Here is a 15752-nt window from a genome sequence, read left to right as displayed (position 1 = left end):
GGAAACCTAAGATTGCACTTTCTGGGTCATATGATAAGTGCATTTTTAGTTTTAAGAGAAACTGCCTAACCATTTTTCAGAGAGACTGTAAACATTTTACATTTCACCAATGTAAAATGTATGAGTGCTCTGGTTTTCTTCATCCTCACCAGCATTTGGCATTTCACTATTTTGTTGTTTATTTGTTTTGTTTTGTTTCTAGCAATTTTAATAGATGTGTAGTCATATCTCATTGTGGTTTTAATTTGCACTTCCCTAATAGCTAATGATGTTGAATACCCTTTCACGTGCTTTTTTTCCAACTGTATATCCTCTTTGCTCATATAGCTCTTCATATCTTTTGTATATTTTCAACTTTGCTTATTTAATGTTGAGTTCTGATAGTTCTTTATGTATTCTAGGCACAAGTTCTTTGTTAGATATGTGATTTGTAAATATCTTATCCCAGTCTATAATTTGTCTTTTCATCATCTTAACAGAATTTTTGCAGAGCAAAATAATTTTAATGTGGCCCAATTTATCAATATTTTTATATGGATGTACTTTCTCAAGTCTAAGAACCCTTTGTCTAGTCCTTCCCTTTTTCTCTCCCCTCCCCCACCCACACTTCTGCCAGCGCCTTGATCTTGGAATTCCCAGCCTCCAGAACAGTAAGAAATAAATCTGTTGTTTAAGTTACCCAGTTTATGGTATTTTTGTTATAGCAGATGAAATAGACTAAGACCATAGGAGAAGAAAACCTAGGAAATCAGCGCAGTGACGCTCATGTCCTGTACTTCCTGGACAGTCTGCCTTCCTCTTTTCACTTTACAGAATCCTGCTAGGATTATCTATTAGATTATTTCCAGTACATGTCATATTTAGAGGGAATGAGTAGGGACAGGTGAGTCTACACCATCTTGTCATGAAATTCCCAGGCAATTTTTCAGGCATTTGGGATGTGTTACCATAATATCTGTCCCCTGAAGAGGGCATAGTGATCTATATTTCTACCAGCAATATCTGCATGTGTCCATTTTCTTCACCCATGAAAATGTCTAATATATGACTTTTGGTTTTAAATTTTGCTTTTGGTTCCTAGTAAGATGGAAACCCAGAAACTATGATGAAAACCCATGAGGAATCTCGGGAGATACAGAGTGGTGTGGTCTGGATAAGAGATGAGGCATGTTGTGGAGTGGAAGTGACTCAGCCCACAAAGTCAGGCTGGAGGAACTCCTCTTCTACCTGCACCACCCTGGGGTCACTGCCTGCCTAGCACTACTCTTGCCAGGAGCTCCTATTCCAGACACAGGTGTCTGAGCAATGCCAGAACAGTATAGAATTTACCTGGAGTGAGTACCACACCTAGACAGGTATCATGGCTGCCTCATGATACCTCCCTTTACCATGGGACAGTTAACTATAATGCAGGTTGTTAGCCCCTGGACAAAGACGGCACTCAGGATAAAAAGGTCAGGGAATGTTCTCTGAGGGCCAAATTAGCCCAGTGAGGATGAACACAAAAGGATGGTTAAACCATATTATCACACCCTATGCTCTGACCTCAGGAGCATTCTGTCCACCTTCCCTATACTTACATGGAAGGTATTGCCTGGGTATAAGGCTTTCTGCACCTCCTCCCAAGTATATTTGACTAACCCAGGTGGCTGTAGGGGAAAGATGGGACACATGAGAAGAGTAAACTCTGAGAATGATCACAAACAATACCAGAGGAAGAGGATAAATAGACAAGACAAAGAAAGCATTTGCATGTGCATAATAAATATCCTCAGGAGGATATTGGAAATATGAGGCAATATAATGCAGTTATGAAAAAGACCCAGCTGGGGATATTGAGTATGAACAATGTAAGTCCTGAAATGGTGAACTTGTTGGAAAGCTTAAAGAACAAAAGAACAAATGAATGGGGATAAGGTTGAGGGTTCTTAGGGAAGAGTTGAGGAAGGGGCCAATGAGATGGAGAGGTAAAGAGGGGCAGAAATGAGAAGGAGAACCTTTCGCATTTACCTGAGTGATTGAAGGAGAGATAATGATTAGTACATAAGAGGAAATATTGGAAAAATAACAGAATTTTCCCAATTTTTTCCAGTGATGAATTAGCTCAATGCTTTTAATTTCTGCTAGTCTGATAAAGAAATAATTCATTATTGTTTAACTTTGCACTTATACTAGATAACTAAAAGGCTTTAGCACGTTTGCAAGTGTTTATTAGCCATTTTTTTTAGTGATTACTGAATAGCTAGGTATGTCATTTCTTTGATTTTAATTAATTAATTTATTTTTATTCAGTTACAGTTGTCTGCATTTTCTCCCCTTCCCTCCACCCCACCCCAGCCAGTCCCACCTCCCTCCTCCACCTCTACCCTCCCCCTTGATTTTGTCCTTGTGTCCTATGAAGCTCCTCAGACCCCTCTCCCCACTTTCCTCTCCCCACTCCCCTGTGGCTATTGTCACAATGTTCTTAATTTCAATGTCTATGGTTATATTTTTTTGCTTTTTTCTTTTGTGGATTATGTTCCAGTTAAAGGTGAGATCATATGGTATTTGTCCCTCACTGCCTGGCTTGTTTCACTTAGCATAATGCTCTCCCGTTCCATCCATGCCATTGCAAAGGGTATAAGCTCCTACTTTCTCTCCGCTGCGTAGAATTCCATTGTATAAATGTACCATATTTTTATGATCCACTCATTTGCTGATGGGAACTTAGGTTGCTTCCAGTACTTGGCTATTGTAAATTGTGTTGCTATGAACATTGGGGTGCACAGGTTCTTTTGGATTGGTGTTTCAGGGTTCTTAGGGTATAATTCCAGCAGCTGACTTGCTGAGTCAAAGGGCAGTTCCATTTTTAGTTTTCTGAGGAAATTCCATACTGTTTTCCACAGTGGCCTCATCAGTCTGCATTCCCACCAACAGTGCACTAGGGTTCCCTTTTCTCCGCATCCTCTCCAACATTTGTTTGTGGATTTGTTTATGTTGGCCACTCTAACTGGTGTGAGATGGTACCTCATTGTGGTTTTAATTTGCATCTCCCTGATGGGTAGTGATGCTGAGCATCTTTTCATATGTTTCTGGGTCCTCTGTATGTCTTCCTTGGAGAAGTGTCTGCTCAAGACCTTTGCCCATTTTTTTTTTAATTATTTATTTATTTATTTTTTTATTGTTATGCAATTACAGTTGTATGCCTTTTCTCCCCATCCCTCTACCCCACCCCAGGTGAACCCACCTCCCTCCCCCCTCTCCACCCTCCCCCTTGGTTTTGTCCATGTGTCCTTTATAGTAGTTCCTGTAATACCCTCTTCCCACTATCCCCGCCCCCACCCCGCACCCCCGCCCTGGCTATTGTTAGATTGTTCTTAACTTCAATGTCTCTGGTTATATTTTGTTTGCTTTTTTCTTCTATTGCTTATGTTCCAGTTAAAGGTGAGATCATATGGTACTTGTCCCTCACTTCCTGGCTTATTTCACTTAGCATAATGCTCTCCAGTTTCATCCATGCTGTTGCAAAGGGTATAAGCTCCTTCTTTCTCTCTGCTGCGTAGAATTCCATTGTGTAAATATACCATAGTTTTTGGATCCACTCGTTTGCTGATGGGCACTTCGGTTGCTTCCAGTACTTGGCTATTGTAAATTGTGCTGCTATGAACATTGGGGTGCAAAGATTCTTTTGGATTGGTGTTTCAGTGTTCTTAGGGTATAATCCCAGCAGCGGAATTACTGGGTGAAAGGGCAGTTCCATTTTTAGTTTTCTGAGGAAATTCCATATTGTTTTCCACAGTGGCCTCACCAGTCTGCATTCCCACCAACAGTGCACAAGGGTTCCCTTTTCTCCACATCCTCTCCAACATTTGTTTGTGGATTTGTTTATGTTGGCCATTCTGACTGGTGTGAGATGATACCTCATTGTGGTTTTAATTTGCATCTCTCTGATGGCTAGTGATGCTGAGCATCTTTTCATATGTCTCTGGGCCCTCTGTATGTCTTCCTTGGAGAAGTGTCTGTTCAAGTCCTTTGCCCATTTTTTAATTGGGTTGTTTGTCTTCCTGGAGTGGAGTCGAGTGAGTTCTTTATATATTTTGGAGATCAGGCCCTTGTCTGAGGTATCGTTGGCAAATATGTTTTCCCATACTGTTGGTACTCTTTGTAATTTGGTGCTGTTTTCTTTAGCCATGCAGAAGCTTTTTATTTTGATGAGGTCCCATTTGTTTATTCTTTCCTTTATGTTCCTTGCTTTAGGGGATGTGTCTGTGAGGATGTTGCTGCGTGGAATGTCTGAGATTTTCCTGCCAATGTTTTCCTCAAGGACTTTTATGGTGTTACGGCTTATATTTAAGTCTTTTATCCATCTTGAGTTTATTTTCGTGTATGGCGTAAGTTGGTGATCGAGTTTCATTTTTTTGCACGTAGCTGTCCAGATCTCCCAACACCATCTGTTGAAGAGGCTGTTTTTGCTCCATTTTATGCTCCTGCCTCCTTTGTCAAATATTAATTGATCGTATAGCCTTGAGTTTATTTCTGGGCTCTCTATTCTGTTCCATTGGTCTATGTGCCTGTTTTTATGCCAGTACCAGGCTGTTTTGATTACAGTGGCCTTGTAATACAGTTTGATATCAGGTATTGTGATCCCTCCTGCTTTGTTTTTCTTTCTCAAAATTGCTGCTGCTATTCGAGGTCGTTTATGGTTCCATATGAATTTCTGCAATGTTTGTTCTATATCTGTGAAATATGTCATGGGTACTCTAATAGGGATTGCATTGAATCTATAAATTGCTTTGGGTAGTATGGCCATTTTGATAATGTTGATTCTTCCAATCCATGAACATGGTACATGCTTCCATTTGTTTGTGTCTTCCTTAATTTCTTTCTTCAGTGTTGTGTAGTTTTCTGAGTACAGGTCTTTTACCTCCTTGGTTAGGTTTATTCCTAGGTACTTTATTTTTCTTGTTGCTATATCGAATGGGATTTTTTTCCTGATTTCTGTTTCTGCAGTTTCGTTGCTGGTGTACAGGAATGCCTTTGATTTCTGGGTATTGACTCTGTATCCAGCTGTTTTGCCAAATTCATTTATTAGGTCGAGTAGTTTTTTGGTGGTGTCTATAGGGTTTTCCATGTACACTATCATGTCGTCTGCAAACAGTGACAGTTTCATTTCCTCCTTTCCAATTTGGATGCCTTTTATTGCTTTTTCTTGTCTGATTGCTGTGGCTAGGACTTCCAATACTATGTTGAATAGGAGTGGTGAGAGAGGGCATCCTTGTCTAGTTCCTGATCTTAGTGGGAAAGCTGTGAGTTTTTGTCCATTGAGTGTGATGTTGGCTGTAGGTCTCTCATATATGGCCTTAATTATGTTGAGGACTGCTCCCTTTATTCCCACTTTGCTGAGTGTTTTTATCAGAAATGGGTGCTGTATCTTATCAAATGTTTTTTCCGCATCTATTGATATGATCATGTGATTTTTGTCTTTGCTGTTGTTGATGTGATGTATTATGTTTATTGATTTGCGAATATTGTACCATCCTTGCATCCCTGGGATGAATCCCACTTGGTCATGGTGGATGATCTTTTTAATATATTGCTGGATGCGGTTTGCTAATATTTTGTTGGGAATTTTAGCGTCTATGTTCATCAGCGATATTGGCCTGAAGTTTTCTTTCTTCGTTGTGTCTTTATCTGGTTTTGGGATTAGGAAGATGTTGGCTTCATAAAAAGAGTTTGGGAGTCTTCCATCAGTTTGGATTCTTTCGAATAGTCTATGAAGGATAGGGGTTAGTTCTTCCTTAAATGCTTTGTAGAAATCTCCTGTGAAACCATCTGGTCCAGGGCTTTTGTGTGATGGGAGTTTCTTGATGACTGCTTCAATTTCCTTTGCTGATATTGGTCTGTTCAGGTTTTCTGCTTCTTCTTCATTCAGTTTTGGAAGATTATATTTTTCTAGAAATGTGTCCATTTCATCTAGGTTTTCAAATTTCTTAGCATACAGGTCTTCATAGTAATTTCTTACGATCCTTTGTATTTCTGTGGTATCAGTTGTAATCTCTCCACTTTCATTTCTAATTCTGTTTATTTGGATCCTCTCTCTTTTCTTTTTGATGAGCCTACTTAAAGGCTTGTCGACTTTGTTTATCTTTTCAAAGAACCAGCTCCTGGATTCATTGATCCTTACAATTGTGCTTTTAGTCTCTATGTCATTTTACTCTGCTCTGATCTTGGTTATTTCCTTCCTTCTGCTTGCTCTGGGCTGTCTTTGTTGTTGTTCCTCCAGTTCTTGTAGGCATAGGGTTAGGTTGTTTGTTTGAACTGTTTCTAACTTCTTAAGGTAGGCCTGTATTGCTATGAACTTCCCTCTCAGGACTGCCTTTGCTGTGTCCCATCGGTTTTGGGTTGTTGTGAGTTCGTTTTCATTTGTTTCCAGGAAGTTTTTGATTTCTTCCCTAATCACATTCTAGACCCATTCATTGTTTATTAGCATGCTATTCAGTCTCCATGCTTTTGAGTGTTTTGGGTTTTTACCCTTGGCGTTGGTTTCTAGTTTCAGACCCTTGTGGTCAGAGAAGATGCTTGATATGATTTCAATTTTCTTGAATTTGTTGAGGCTTGCTTTGTGTCCTATCATGTGGTCTATCTTTGAAAAAGTTCCATGGACACTTGAAAAGAATGTGTATTTTGCTTCTTTGGGATGAAAAGCTCTGTATATATCAGTTAAGTCCATTTCCTCATTTTTTTAATTGGTTTGTTTGTCTTCCTGGAGTGGAGTCGTGTGAGTTCTTTATATACTTTTGAGATCAGACCCTTGTCTGAGGTATCATTGGCAAATGTGTTTTCCCATACTGTTGGTTCTCTTTGTAATTTGATGCTGTTTTCTATAGCCATGCAGAAGCTTTTTATTTAGATGAGGTCCCATTTTTCTATTCTTTCCTTTATGTCCCTTGCTTTAGGGGATGTGTCTGTGAGGATGTTGCTGCATGGAATGTCTGAGGTTTTCCTGCCAATGTTTTCCTCAAGGACTCTTATGGTGTTACGGCTTATATTTAAGTCTTTTATCCATCTTGAGTTTATTTTTGTGTATGGTGTAAGTTGGTGATCGAGTTTCATTTTTTTGCACGTAGCTGTCCAGATCTCGGGACACCATTTGTAGAAGAGGCTATTTTTGCTCCATTTTATGCTCCTGCCTCCTTTGTCAAATATTAATTGACCATAAACACTTGGGTTTATTTCTGGGCTCTCTATTCTGTTCCATTGGTCTATGTGCCTGTTTTTATGCCAGTGCCAGGCTGTTTTGATTACAGTGAACTTCTAATACAGTTAGATATCAGGTATTGTGATCCCTCCTGCTTTGTTCTTCTTTCTCAAAATTGCTGCTGCTATTCGGGATCATTTACGGTTCCATATAAATTTCTGAAATATTTGTTCTATATCTGTGAAATATGTCATAGGTACTTCAATAGGGATTGCATTGAATCTATAAATTGCTTTGGGTAATATGGCCATTTTGATGATGTTAGTTCTTCCCATCCATGAGCATGGTACATATTTCCATTTGTTTGTGTCTTCCTTAATTTCTTTCTTCAGTGTTGTGTGGTGTTCTGAGTACAGGTCTTTTACCTCCTTGGTTAGGTTTATTCCTAGGTACTTTATTTTTCTTGTGGCTCTATTGTGTGGGATTTTTTTCCTGATTTCTGTTTCTGCAGTTTCGTTGTTGGTACACAGGAATACCTTTGATTTCTTAGTATTGACTTTGTATCCATCTGTTTTGCCAAATTGATTTATTAGGTCAACTAATTCTTTGGTGGAGTCTAGGATTTTCCATGTACACTATCATGTCATTTGCAAACAATGACAGTTTCATCTCCTCCTTTCCGATTTGGATGCCTTTTATTGCTTTTTCTTGTCTGATTGCTGTGGCTAGGACTTCCAGTACTATGTTGAATAGGAGTGGTGAGAGAGGGCATCCTTGTCTTGTTCCTGATCTTAGTGGGAAAGCTCTAAGTTTTTGTCTATTGAGTATGATGTTGGCTGTAGGGCTCTCATATATGGCCTTTATGATGTTGAGGAATGCTCCCTCTATTCCCACTTTGTTGAGGGGTTTTTATCATAAATGGGTGCTGTACCTTATCAAATGCTTTTTCCGCATCTATTGATATGATCAAATGGTTTTTGTCTTTGCTTTTGTTTATGTGGTGTATTATGTTTATTGATTTACGAATATTGTACCATCCTTGCATCCCTAGGATGAATCCCACTTGATCATGGTGTATGATCTTTTTTTTTTTTTAAATTTTTATTGTTATTCAATTACAGTTGTATGCCTTTTGTCCCCATCCCTCCACCCCACCCCAGGTGAACCCACCTCCCTCCCCCACCTCCACCCTCCCCCTTGGTTTTGTCCATGTGTCCTTTATAGTAGTTCTTGTAATCCCCTCTTCCCCCTGTCCACCCCCTGCCCCCCGCGGCCCTGGCTATTGTTAGATTGTTCTTAACTTCAATGTCTATGGTTATATTTTTTTGCTTTTTTCTTCTATTGATTATGTTCCAGTTAAAGATGAGATCATATGGTATTTGTCCCTCACCTCCTGGCTTATTTCACTTAGCATAATGCTCTCCAGTTTCTTCCATGCTGTTGCAAAGGGTATAAGCTCCTTCTTTCTCTCTGCTGCATAGAATTCCATTGTGTAAATATACCATAGTTTTTGGATCCACTCGTTTGCTGATGGGCACTTCGGTTGCTTCCAGTACTTGGCTATTGTAAATCGTGCTGCTATGAACATTGGGGTGCACAGGTTCTTTTGGATTGGCGTTTCAGGGTTCTTGGGGTATAATCCCAGCAGCGGAATTGCTGGGTCAAAGGGCAGTTCCATTTTTAGTTTTCTGAGGAAATTCCATACTGTTTTCCACAGTGGCCTCATCAGTCTGCATTCCCACCAACAGTGCACTAGGGTTCCCTTTTCTCCGCATCCTCTCCAACATTTGTTTGTGGATTTGTTTATGTTGGCCACTCTGGTGTGAGATGGTACCTCATTGTGTTTTTGATTTGCATCTCTCTGATGGCTAGTGATGCTGAGCATCTTTTCATATGTCTCTGGGCCCTCTTTATGTCTTCCTTGGAGAAGTGTCTGTTCAAGTCCTTTGCCCATTTTTTAATTGGGTTGTTTGTCTTCCTGGAATGGAGTCGTGTGAGTTCTTTATATATTTTGGAGATCAGGCCCTTGTCTGAGGTATCATTGGCAAATATGTTTGCCCATACTGGTGGTTCTCTTTGTAATTTGGTGCTGTTTTCTTTAGCCATGCAGAAGCTTTTTACTTTGATGAGGTCCCATTTGTTTATTCTTTCCTTTATATCCCTTGCTTTAGGGGATGTGCCTGTGAGCATGTTGCTGCGTGGAATGTCTGATTTTCCTGCCAATGTTTTCCTCAAGGACTTTTATGGTGTTACAACTTATATTTAAGTCTTTTATCCATCTTGAGTTTATTTTCGTGTATGGCGTAAGTTGGTGATCGAGTTTCATTTTTTTTCACGTAGCTGTCCAGATCTCCCAACACCATCTGTTGAAGAGGCTGTTTTTGCTCCATTTTATGCTCCTGCCTCCTTTGTCAAATATTAATTCACTATAAAGACTTGAGTTTATTTCTGGGCTATATGTTCTGTTCCATTGGTCTATTTGCCTGTTTTTGCCAGTACCAGGATGTTTTGATTACAGTGGCCTTGTAATACAGTTTGATATCAGGTATTGTCATCCGTCCTGCTTTGTTCTTCATTCTCAAAATTGCTGCTGCTATTCGAGGTCGTTTATGGTTCCATATGAATTTCTGAAATATTTGTTCTATATCTGTGAAATATGTCATGGGTACTCTAATAGGGATTGCATTGACTCTATAAATTGCTTTGGGTAGTATGGCGTTTTTGATGATGTTAATTCTTCCATTCCATGAGCATGGTACGTACTTCCATTTGTTTGTATATTCCTTAATTTCTTTCTTCAGTGTTGTGTAGTTTTCCGAGTACAGGTCTTTTACCTCCTTGGTTAGGTTTATTCCTAGGTACTTTATTTTTCTTGTTGCTATATCAAATGGGATTTTTTTCCCGATTTCTGTTTCTGCAGTTTCGTTGCTGGTGTACAGGAATGCCTTTGATTTCTGGGTATTGACTCTGTATCCAGCTGTTTTGCCAAATTCATTTATTAGGTCGAGTAGTTTTTTGGTGGTGTCTATAGGGTTTTCCATGTACACTATCATGTCGTCTGCAAACAGTGACAGTTTCATTTCCTCCTTTCCAATTTGGATGCCTTTTATTGCTTTTTCTTGTCTGATTGCTGTGGCTAGGACTTCCAATACTATGTTGAATAGGAGTGGTGAGAGAGGGCATCCTTGTCTTGTTCCTGAATTTAGTGGGAAAGCTCTAAGTCTTTGTCTATTGAGTATGATGTTGGCTGTAGGGCTCTCATATATGGCCTTTATGATGTTGAGGAATGCTCCCTCTATTCCCACTTTGTTGAGGGGTTTTTATCATAAATGGGTGCTGTACCTTATCAAATGCTTTTTCCGCATCTATTGATATGATCAAATGGTTTTTGTCTTTGCTTTTGTTTATGTGGTGTATTATGTTTATTGAGTTACAAATATTGTACCATCCTTGCATCCCTGGGATGAATCCCACTTGATCATGGTGTATGATCTTTTCAATGTATTGCTGGATGCGGTTTGCCAATATTTTGTTGAGGATTTTTGCATCTATTTCCATCAGTGATATGGGCCTGAGGTGTTCTTTCTTTGTTATATCTTTATCTGGTTTGGGGATTAGGATGATGTTGGCTTTGTAAAACGAGTTTGGGAGTCTTCCATCTTCTTGAACTTTTTGAAATAATATGTGGAGGATGGGGGTTAGCTCCCCCTCAAATGCTCTGTAGAATTCTCTTGTGAAACCGTCTGGTCCAGGGCTTTTGTGTATTGGAAGCTTTTTGATTACTGGTTCAATTTCATCAGGCGTTACTGGTCTGTACAGGCTTTGTGCTTCTTCCTCATTGAGTTTTGAAAGGTTATATTTTTGTAGAAATTTGTCCATTTCATCTAGGTTTTCAAATTTTCTGGCATACAGTTCTTCATAGTAATTTCTTTCAATCCTTTGTATCTTGGTCGTATCCGTTGTAGTCTCTCCTCTTTCATTTCTGATTGTGTTTATTTGGGTCCTCTCTCTTTTTTTCTTGATCAGCCTGCTTCAGGGCTTGTTGATTTTGTTTATCTTTTCAAAGAATCAGCTCCTGGATTTGTTGATCCTTACAATTGTGCTTTTAGGGTCTATGTCATTTAATTCTGCTCTGATCTTGGTTATTTCCTTGCTTCTACCTGCTCTGGGCTGTCTTTGTTGTTGTTCCTCGAGTTCTTGTAGGTGTATGGTTAGGTTGTTTATTTGAGCTGTTTCTATTCTTTTTAGGTAGGCCTGTATTGCTATGAACTTCCCTCTCAAGACTGCCTTTGCTGTGTCCCATAGGTTTTGGATTGTTGTGAGTTCATTTTCATTTGTTTCCAGGAACTTTTTGATTTCTTCTCTTATCTCATTTTTCACCCATTCATTGTTTAAGAGCATGCTATTCAATCTCCATGTTTTTGAGTGTTTTGGGTTATTTTCCTTGAGGTTTGTTTCTAGTTTCAGTCCCTTATGGTCAGAGAAAATGCTTGATATGATTTGAATTTTCTTGAATTTCTTGAGGCTTGTTTTGTGTCCTATCATGTGGTCTATCTTTGAAAATGTTCCATGTGCATTTGGAAAGAATGTGTATTTTGCTTCTTTGGTATAAAAGGCTCTATATATATCAGTTAAGTCCACTTCATCCAAGGCCTTGTTCAATGCCACAATATCTTTGTTGATATTTTGTTGAGAAGATGTGTCCATCTTTGACAGTGGGGTATTAAAATCCCCTAGTATAATTGTGTTGCTGTCAATATCTTTCTTGAAGTCCTCCAAGATTTTCTTTATGTATTTGGGTGCTCCTATGTTGGGAGCATATATATTTACAATATTTATGTCTTCTTGGTGGATTCTTCCTTTGAGCATTATGAAGTGACCATCTGGGTCTCTCTTTATGGCCCTTCTTTGGAAGTCTATTTTGTCTGATATGAGTATTGCTACCCCTGTTTTTTTTTTTTTCCTGTCCATTTGCTTGGAAAATTTGTTTCCAGCCCTTCACTTTTAGTCTTTGTAGGTCTTCTTTCCTGAGGTCTATGCTGTCTCTTGTAGGCAGCATATGTTTGGGTCATGCTTTCTTATCCATTCAGCTATTCTATGTCTTTTGATCGGAGCATTTAATCCATTTACATTTAAGGTTTTATTGATCAGTATATTAATCATTACCGATTCTTTGTACCTGTGTTTTTCCCTCTTTCTCTTTAAGGTTATTATCAATAGGTAGTTATTCATTGCCATTTTTTCCTACCTGTGTTCCTCTCTCTTTCTCTTTTCCTTCCTTTCCTTAAAGCAGTCCCTTTAGCATCTCTTGCAGAGCTGGTTTGGTGGAAGTGTATCTTTTAGACTTCTTTTGTCTGGGAAACTCTTTATTTGGCCTTCTATCTTGATTGAGAGCCTTGCTGGGTAAAGTAGTCTTGGTTACAGGCCTCTGGCTCACATTACTTGGAATATTTTTTCCATTCTCTTCTGGCTTGGAGCGTTTCCATTGAGAAGTCAGTTGCTAACCTTATTGGGGCTCCCTTGTATGTTACCTCCTGTTTCTCCCTTGCTGCCTTAAGATCCTGTCTTTGTCTTGGAATTTTGCCATTTTAATTATGATATGTCTTGCAGTGGGCCTCTTTGGGTTCCTCTTGCTTGGGACTCTCTGTTTTTCCTGAATTTGGGTGACTTTTTCTCTCATCAGATTAGGGAAATTTTCCATCATTACTTTTTCAAACAGGTTTTCTATCCCTTGCTCTTCTTCTACTCCTTCTGGTAATCCTGTTATATGGATATTGTTACGTTTCATGTTGTCCTGCATTTCCCTTAATCCCTCTTCATTCTTTCTGAGCCTCTTTTCCTTTTCTTGCTCTTTCTGGGTGTTTTTCTCTACTTTGTCCTCCAGCTCGCTGATCCGATCCTCTGCTTCATCAAGTCTGCTTTTCATTCCTTCTAGTGTGTTCTTCAATTCCGAAATTGTATTCTTCATTTCCTTTTGGCTCTTGTTGATAGTTTTTATTTCCTTTTTCATGTTGATATAGTTTGCAGTGAGTTCATTGTAGTTTCCCTGTAGTTTCTGGTAGTTCTCTGTGAGCTCAGAGAGCTCAGTGAACTTCCTGATGACCATTGCTTTGAACTCAGTATCTGATAGTTGACTTGCCTCTTTTTCAGTTAGCATTCTTTCTGAGGCTTCCTCCTTTCCTTTCATTTGGGAATTGTTTCTTTGCCTTCCCATTGTTTGTGAGACTCTTCTTGTTAGCCTCTGCTTCTTAGATTGATCTACTCTGACTCCCTGGGTTTATGGTATGAACTTCTATGGTAGAATGCCAAGGGGATTCAGTGGTGCTTTCTCCTTAATCCCCTGTGCTCACTGGTCTTGAGCTGACGTTTGTGGGTGTAACACAGTCTAACTCTGGTCTTTTCAGCACTCCAGGTTTTATTGTCTCACCTGTGGAAAAAGAGAAGGGGGAAAAAAAGAAAAAAAATGAATGGACGGGGGGAAAAAGGGAATAGAAAAGGAAAGGAAGGAAGGAAGAAGGAATCGGAGAAAGATCGGAGGCCAGATAAGAAAGAATTTTAACAAAAATTAAAATAGAAGAATAGGGGAGAGGAACCAAGATGGCGGCGTAGGTACACACACTGCGCCTCCTTGCACTACCAGAACTGACAGAGAATCGAACAGCAAGGGGGACCAACACCAAGGAAATAGAAAATAAACATTCATCCAGACTGGTAGGAGGGGCGGAGACGGGCACCTGGGTGGAGAGGACTCACGTGGCTCTGGCAGGACTGAGACTGCCGGAGTGTGGGACAAATAGCGCAGGCAGTCCAAGCACTAACAGACCCTGCGGCCCCACATTTGCACAGATAAACCCAGAGGGCTGGACTCAGAGTGGTGGAGAGTGGGGCAGGCAGAGTGGCGGGTAGCACCCTGCGGCACCACATTCGCCCACAGATAAACCGGACGAACGGCGGGCTGCGAAGCAGACCGTGCAACCCAGGGCTCCAGCTAGGGGAAATAAAGCCTCAAACCTCTGATTGAATGTGCCCCTGGGGGTTGGGGCGGCAGCAGGAGAGACTCCCAGCCTCACAGGAAAGGTTGTTGGAGATACCCACAGGGGCCTAGAGTGTGCACAGGCCCACTTACTCGGGAACCAGCACCAGAGTGGCCCAGTTTGATTGTGGGTATCAGAGTGAAAGATTGAAATCCAGAGGAGAGTGAGGTGGGCGCCATTGCTCCCACTCAGCCCCTCCCCCACGTACAGCCTCACAGCGCAGCGACCATCATTACCCCGCCCCGGTGAACACCTGAGGCTCCGCCCCTTAAAGTAACAGACACGCCAAGACAAACAAACAAACAAACAAAAATGGCCCAAATGACAGAACACTTCAAAGCTCCAGAAAAAATACAACTAAGCGACGAAGAGATAGCCAACCTATCTGATGCACAGTTCAAAGCACTGGTTATCAATATGCTCACAGACTTGGTTGAATCTGTTCGAAAAACAGATGAAAAAATGAAGCCTATGCTAAGAGAAACAAAGGAAAATGTACAGGGAACCAATAGTGAAGACAAGGAAACTGGGACTCAAATCAATGGTATGGACCAGAAGGAAGAAACAAACATCCAACCAGAAAAGAATGAAGAAACAAGAACTTGGAAAAATGAGGAGAGGCTTAGGAACCTCCAGGACACCTTGAAACGTTCCAACATCCGAATTATAGGAGTGCCAGAAGGAGAAGAGGAAGAACAAAAAATTGAAAACTTATTTGAACAAATAATGGAGAACTTCCCTAATCTGGCAAAGGAAATAGACTTCTGGGAAGTCCAGGAAGCTCAGAGAGTCCCAAAGAAGCTGGACCCAAGGAGGAACACACCAAGGCACATCATAATTACATTACCCAAGATTAAAGGCAAGGACCTACATCCAAGATTACTGTATCCAGCAAAGCTATCATTTAGAATGGAAGGGAAGATAAAGTGCTTCTCAGATAAGGTCAAGTTAAAGAAGCTCATCATCACCAAGCCCTTATTATATGAAATGTTAAAGGGAGTTACCTAAGAAAAAGAAGATCAAAAATAGGAACAGTAAAAATGACAGCAAACTCACAGTTATTAATGACCACACATAAAACAAAAACGAGAGCAAACTATGCAAACAACTAGAACATGAGGGTTGTCAATAAGGGAGTGGGTGGGGGAGAGGGGGTAAAGGTACAGAGAATAAGTAGCATAGATGATAGGTGGAAAATAGACAGGGGGAGGGTAAAAATAGTGTAGGAAATGTAGAAGCCAAAGAACTTATAAGTATGACCCATGGACATGAACTATGGGGGGGGGGAATGTGGGAGGGAGGGGGGTGGGCAGGATGGAGTGGAGTGGGGTGGGAAATGGGACAACTCTGTAATAGCATAATCAATAAATATATTTAAAAAAATTAAAATAGAAGAATAAACAAAAGAAGGCAGGAAGAAGGAATAAAAAAAAAAAGAAAGAAGGACAGAAAGGAAGAAGGAATTCAGGGGGAAAGGAGGAAAGAAAAAAAAGGAAAAGTCTTCCACTGGCTTTAAGTCGGTCAGGTAGTTTTGCTGGTCG

This window comes from Desmodus rotundus, chromosome 4, assembly GCF_022682495.2.
Source record: "Desmodus rotundus isolate HL8 chromosome 4, HLdesRot8A.1, whole genome shotgun sequence".
Lineage (NCBI taxonomy): Eukaryota > Metazoa > Chordata > Mammalia > Chiroptera > Phyllostomidae > Desmodus > Desmodus rotundus.
This window is presented reverse-complemented; position numbering follows the sequence as displayed.